The sequence below is a fragment of the Drosophila novamexicana genome, unplaced genomic scaffold (genome assembly GCF_003285875.2).
Source record: "Drosophila novamexicana strain 15010-1031.04,08,12 unplaced genomic scaffold, DnovRS2.1 tig00001636-arrow-arrow-pilon, whole genome shotgun sequence".
Taxonomy (NCBI): domain Eukaryota; kingdom Metazoa; phylum Arthropoda; class Insecta; order Diptera; family Drosophilidae; genus Drosophila; species Drosophila novamexicana.
In genome coordinates this window covers 209,664-216,898 of record NW_020824872.1, presented here as the reverse complement: position 1 = coordinate 216,898, position 7,235 = coordinate 209,664, and the positions used below count along the sequence as shown (strand labels likewise).

At 36.7% G+C, this 7,235-nt stretch overlaps 1 long non-coding RNA gene across 1 annotated transcript; it reads left to right on the top strand.

Moving 5' to 3' along the window:
- Positions 1–1,432: 1,432 nt before the first annotated feature.
- On the top strand, positions 1,433–1,839 carry LOC115768108. The gene is made up of 2 exons (XR_004018469.1): positions 1,433–1,708; positions 1,784–1,839. It is a non-coding gene; the product is annotated as an uncharacterized LOC115768108 (long non-coding RNA).
- Positions 1,840–7,235: the final 5,396 nt, after the last annotated feature.

Sequence of the window (7,235 nt, the reverse complement as noted above, 5' to 3'; positions counted from 1 at the left end):
TGTTAAAACAAAACAAACCGTAGCAATGGATGAGGATGAATATAAAAATAAAATGACAAATATTTTAGACGACTTATGCGCGTATAGAACACTGAGACTGGATCCGATATCAAGACTACAGACAAAGAATAACACCTTCGTAGCACAATTATTCAAGATGGGTCTTATTTCAAAGGACGAAAGAAATAAGATGACTACAACAACAGCGGTACCTCCGAGGATATATGGACTACCAAAAATACACAAGGAAGGAACACCACTGAGACCAATATGTTCTTCCATCGGATCTCCATCTTACGGGCTGTGCAAATATATAATACAAATATTAAAAAATCTGACAATGGACTCTAGGTACAACATCAAGAACGCGGTAGATTTTAAAGACAGAGTCAACAACTCCCAGATTAGAGAAGAGGAAACATTAGTATCTTTTGACGTAGTATCCTTATTTCCCAGCATACCAATAGAATTAGCACTTGACACAATAAGACAAAAATGGACCAAATTAGAAGAGCACACGAATATACCGAAACAACTATTTATGGACATAGTTAGATTTTGCATACAGGAAAACAGATATTTCAAATACGAAGACAAAATATACACACAACTTAAAGGAATGCCAATGGGATCACCGGCTTCCCCAGTAATCGCAGATATATTAATGGAGGAACTGTTGGACAAGATTACAGATAAATTAAAAATAAAACCAAGACTCTTGACCAAATATGTAGATGACCTTTTTGCCATAACGAACAAAATAGACGTGGAAAATATTCTAAAAGAATTGAATTCCTTCCACAAACAGATAAAATTTACAATGGAATTAGAAAAGGACGGGAAATTACCATTTTTAGACTCTATTGTAAGCAGAATGGACAACACACTCAAAATAAAGTGGTATAGGAAACCCATAGCCTCCGGACGAATACTCAACTTCAATTCAAACCACCCAAAGAGTATGATAATCAATACAGCACTAGGCTGTATGAATAGAATGATGAAAATATCGGACACAATATACCACAAAGAAATTGAACATGAAATCAAAAAACTCTTGACCAAAAATGACTTCCCCCCAAATATAATCAAAACATTATTAAAAAGACGACAAATCGAAAGAAAAAAGTCAACAGAACCTGCCAAAATATACAAATCACTAATATATGTACCACGACTATCAGAACGCCTCACAAACTCAGACTGTTATAACAAACAAGATATAAAAGTAGCACACAAACCGACGAATACATTACAAAAATTCTTCAACAAGATAAAGTCGAAAATCCCGATGATCGACAAAAGTAACGTCGTTTACCAAATACCATGTGGCGGGGAAAACAACAACAAGTGCAATAGTGTCTACATAGGTACAACAAAATCGAAGCTAAAAACAAGGATTAGTCAACATAAATGGGACTTCCAACTAAGACATCAAAATAATATACAGAAAACAGCACTTATGACCCATTGTATAAAAAGCAACCACACACCAAATTTTGATGAAACAACAATCTTACAACAAGAACAACACTATAACAAGCGACACACATTGGAAATGCTACACATAATTAACACACCAACCAACAAACGACTAAACTACAAGACAGACACAGAAAATTGCGCTCACTTGTACAGACACCTCTTAAACAGCCAAACAACCTCAGTAACAATCTCCACGTCAAAAAGCGCAGACGTGTAAAATAATGTATGTAAAATGTTCGAAATAATGTTTAATTTATTGTATTATAATTGTTAATTGTTTTTTGTATCTTGGTGTTAGTGCCCTGAAGACGGTTTGCCGATGTGCAACCGAAATATATCGGAAGAAAATTAAAATAAAATTGTTTTCATTGTTTGTTTTAACAAACACGGACCTCGAGCCAGCCAACAAATAAATATTAAAAATCATTTTGTTTATCAAGATATCTTGACCAAACTCGGCATTTATTAGTTTTACTATGCTCCTCATCTATATGCAAAATCCTTTTAAGATCGGACCACTTTATCATATAGCTGCCATAAGACTATCGATCGAAAAATAAGTTGTATGAAAAAACATTTTGTTTTTCAAGATATCTTGAACAAACTTGGCATTTATTAATTTTGCTATACTCCTCATATATAGGAAAAATCCTATTAAGATCGGACTATTATATCATATATCTGCCATAGGAACGATCGGTCGAAAACTAGGTTTTTGATTAAAAACCTTTTTTGTTTATTTATGTTTGTTTGTTCATTTACTTTCTTATCATATATAAGTTTATTTTTTTGCTTATTCCTTTCGAGCATTATTCTAGCTCTTTTATATGCTAACTCTAACCTATATTTTGATTCCTGATACTATGTATATAGAGGCTTAATGTGCTCATTTACATTGTTAATATTAGGTTTCCTACTAAAAATTAATTCAAAGGGACAAACACATGCGTTGTGGATGGTGTTGTATTAAAACAATATACAAAGTATTGTAACCAAACATCCCAATCAGTTTTATCAACTAATTTATAAACACGAACGAATTCGTTTACCGTTCTATGACTTCGTTCCACAGTTCCTAAAGTCTGGTGGTGGTGTGCCGTAGAAATTATGTTTTTAATACCAAGGTACTTACATAAATCTTCTATTACTGAATTCTTAAATTCTGTACCCATGTCCGTAATGAATGTCTTCATTGGACTGTATTTCAGAATAAAATCTTCGAGTATAGCTTTAGCTATGACTTTTGCACTTTTGTTTGGAATAGGTATGGCAACTAGATATTTTGTTCAGTCACATATCAGTGTAACTGCATATTCATTGCCTTGCTCTGATTCTGGTAGTGGACCGATCGTGTCTACTATTACTCTATCAAAAGCATTGATTGGGGTTTCCGTAATTGTTAAAGAAGTTTTTGTGTGTGTTGTCACTTTTGATTTCTGAGTAGTTTTGACTTTAGATTGTGTATACTCAGGAACATATCGAGTCATACCCTTCCTTGGCCAAGGTTTTTGTAACGCTTGTGTGACCTTCTTGTAGTGGATCATTATGAACTGTAGACAATATAGCATCTATTTCTTTTTGTTCTTTTATTAGGGTCACTGGGTTGAGTAGCGCTGCTCTTAATGTTTTCAATATTTTATTGCCCCTTTGTTTGAAATTAGCAATTTAAACTTGTTCAAAGATATTTCCCCACAGTGCCACTTTGAGGCTTGCATTTCAAGCCTTTGGAAGAACTGACTTAAGTCAAGAATTCCACTAATATAGAATAATATATACATCGCTAACATCATATCTTGCAGTAATTTTTTTCCATGTTTAAAGAAACATTACATATTTTTTACTTGAAAGGTCAATACTTCACGTGCTTCATCATTGTTGATGACTTCATATGCGTTGGGCTTTGCAGTCTTTTCTATAGATTGCATAGGCAATTTTATTTCTTTATCTCCTGCGCAGGATTTTTGTCTACTTTTATATCTGGTAGTGACTTTCATTATGTTTTTGATCATGAAGTTCTTTGATGGTTATTCTTGATAACGCATCGGCTACATAATTGTCTTTTCTCTTTAGATATTCGACTGTGAAGTCGTATTCTTTTAATTCGCACCGCATGCGTGTTAATTTTGAGCCAGGATTGATCATTGAAAACAAATATGTTAATGGTCTGTTCGGATTGTAAAATGTTTGCCATAAATGTATGGTCGAAAATGGGTGATTGCCCAGTGTAATGCTGCTAGTTCTTGTTCTGTTGTACTTTTATTACTTTCACCCTTAGTAAATGCACGTGGTGCATAAGCTATTGAAAGTTGGAGTCCAATATGGTTTTGAGTTAAAACCGCTCCATAAGCTTGTTTACTTGCATCAGTTATTATGCAAAATGCTTGCTGAAATATGGGTACTGTTACGCTCATTGTTATGCTCATTAAGTTTGTTCTTAAATAATAGAAAGCTTGTTGACATTGAGGTGTCCATGCTGCGGCGGCTTGCGTTGGTCGTGCCCAGAATGCATCGACAAGCAAATTGATTTCTCCAGAATGTATAATTGTGCGATAAATCAATTCTTAAAACTGAATAACGGGGCTAGGCAGCTCTCGAGTAGTTTTGGCTTGAGTTTTGAGTTGCTTAGCAAATACAATTTCGAGTCTCCAACCAATCGCCGGTTGGAGCCTCAATTTTTGCAGTTGCCCTCTCCGACTGTCCAGTTACCTACGCCTTTCTTGTCCCTGCCTAGCAACGTACATTTATCTCCAATATTGTCATTATCGCTGTCTCTGAGTGACTGCCCAAATATTACCCCTGTCTTATGCCCTGCATTAGTCTCATTAGTCCCCGTACCTGAACCTGTACCAGTTAGTCAAACTGCCTCAGCCCCCTAAGCTCTTCGTGAAATATCATCATTCAAAATAAATGTTTCACATGATATGTACCTTTTCATGGCCAGCACTTCGTTCGATTCGGATATAATCGCATTTTCAGAAACATGGTTAAATTCAACTATATCTGATTTTGAGGTTTTTTCGAAAAATATTCTTTTGTAAAGAAATGATCGGCCGACTCGAGGTGGTGGGGTATTAATTGCCGTTAAAGCCATTCTCCAGCCAGAAATTTTCCTAGTACGCCTACTGACGCTGAGATTGTCTCAGTCAAGGTGTCTTTTCCTACACGGAATATCTATATTTCATACTCTTATGCTCCTCCTTCCTCTGACATTCAAGTTTATATGAAACACATTACTTGCATTAAAGAAGTATCTTCACACGTGCGTGATAATGACCTATTTTTGGTGTTGGGTGATTGTTCGGCTCAACAGCTAAAAATTAAACTAGTATTATGTTCGGTTCGGTTATGTTTCAGTTACATATTGCCCTGCGAGGCAAGCAAAGTCACTATTTCGTTTTGTTTGGCGCTTCTCGCATGTCATAAAATAGCTCAATATTATTTGCTGTTAACTATCTAGCGCTTATCGCTTTGCGCTCATCGTAGTTTCTGTTATCGCGCTCTTTTACCTTTTGCACTTTGTCTTAAGCAGCTAGCGCATCAATACTAGCGACGCCGCAATGCATTCTTGTCTCGTATGTTCGCTATATCGGATCTCTTATCGATCGCTTCGCTAAAAATTGTATATTTTCGCATATTATCAATACGCTCGCTATAAGCATATAAATTAATCAACCCGTTGCATGAACTTATAAGAAAAAGTGGAGTTTTTATAACATCCTTAACTTCTCGCTATTAAGTGCTAATAAAAAAGCTTGTTAGCCCAACATTTTGGTGACCCCGACGTGAACCCTTTTTATTTAACATTATAGTGTTGCATAAAATTATTTAAATTAAAATTGAGTTGTTAGGCAGCAATAAAAAATCGCTCTTATATACATATATATGTAAGAACAAGTGTCATGCGGTGAATTGCAGTAAAGAGGAGTCTGTGTACATAAGCATATATACATATAGACGCGTTGACTCTCGCTATCTGCATTTTACTTGTGTTTTTATTCGACTAACTGTTGCGCTCGCTTAAGAGTACAGTGCTGACAATAAGTCAACGGTCAACTTTCGTGTGCAGATTTAATTCGGTTTTCTTTGACCTTTTTTCGTTTGCTTCGGTTGCCATGGAAAGTTCTAGTGCTGAATCGCTGGCCCAGCCTACAAACAGGGTGTCATTTTTAAAGCGCAAGGTGGCGTCCTCTCATGAGCGGTTGCAGGCGCTTCAATCTAGCCCCAACCAAGCGCCCCCTGCCAATAATAATGAAATTGCATTGTCGGTGCTGCTCAAGCGGATTGAAAAAATGAATTTGCATTTGAAGACGCTCAAAACAAATTGGGAAGAACTAGACTTTGACGAAATCGGCAGTGAGTTACGCAAGGCTTTTGACGAGCTTTCAGTAACTTTGGATAATTCGGTGCGGTTTGAAATTGCTAAGCGCAGTAGAGCATTGCCGTCCAGCTCCACATTTGTAAATGAACCAATTGCTGCTGCGTCAATGACTAGATCCAGAGCGTTACCGACCTTAACACCAATCAAATTGGCAAAGTTTTCAGGAGGTTATACGGAGTGGTCAGATTTCTTTTCAATGTTCACAACTTTAATCGAAAATCATCCCGAACTTACAAACATTGAAAAAATGCAGCATTTGCGGCTCTGCTTGAAGGACTCTGCGCTGGATACCAGTCGGTCATTGGAAATATCAGAGGCTAATTATTCCATAGCATTTAATTTATTACATTTGATAACCGTCGATTAGTATTTCAGGCACACATCGTTGAACTGCTGTGGCTCAAGAAGGTAATGAATGCCTCCGCTGGCGTGCTGCGTGAATTGTCGGATAAGTTTAATGCCCATATTCGTGCTCTCCCCAGTTTGGGTAGCAAGGAGCAAATTGCTGGTTGCATCCTTGTTCAGGTGCTACTGCAAAAACTGGATCCTGCTACGCAGGCGAAGTGGGAAGTTAACTGGAGGATCCCGCCTTTGCAAATTTAATTCCATCATGGGTACAAATTGCCCCATTTTTGGAGCAACGCTGCAGAACCCTAGAGAGTGTGGATTATGCTATGGCAACCTATACGCCGAGCTCTCAGGTGGGCAAGAACAAAGAGACTAACCCCAGTAGGACTACTAACTTAATGGCTGCTGTTTGCGTACTTTGTAATGGTGAAGACCATAATATATGGCAATGCCAGAGATGCGTCTCAAGGAAGCAAAACGATTATCTTAATTTTTTTTATTTTTTTTTTTTAATTTATTTATTAATGGACGACAAAACGAGTGTCTTCCTCATTATTCAATAGATTATACATACATAATGAAAATAAATGCTAAAAGCCTAGTTAGAGAACACAATTATCTAATAGCATCACCGACCGATGGAGGTGTTTTATTTGCCAGTCCGGCCAGCTATGCCCCTTTTCACAGCTAATTTTGTCAGTGACGCTATTAGAGCCTACATCTAAGCAGAAGGTTGTGAGTAGGAAAAAAGTGTTCTCAAGTAACATTAAAATAATCTTAATTTGCTATATTAATAAAGAAAATACAATAAATAGGAAAAATGAAAGTAAGAAGATTGTTAATAAAGTAAAGCAATGTAATTTATATAAAGAGTGTTAAGTAGATAGGACAAAGAGAAGAGTAATGGGAAATCACCGACCCGGTGGGGGAAAATTTTTCAGCCTGTCCGGCAAGCTATGCCCTTGCTCATAGCTGGGAATGGTCAGCGACTTCCCGAAGGTATCCTGAAAGCAACGATTTTATT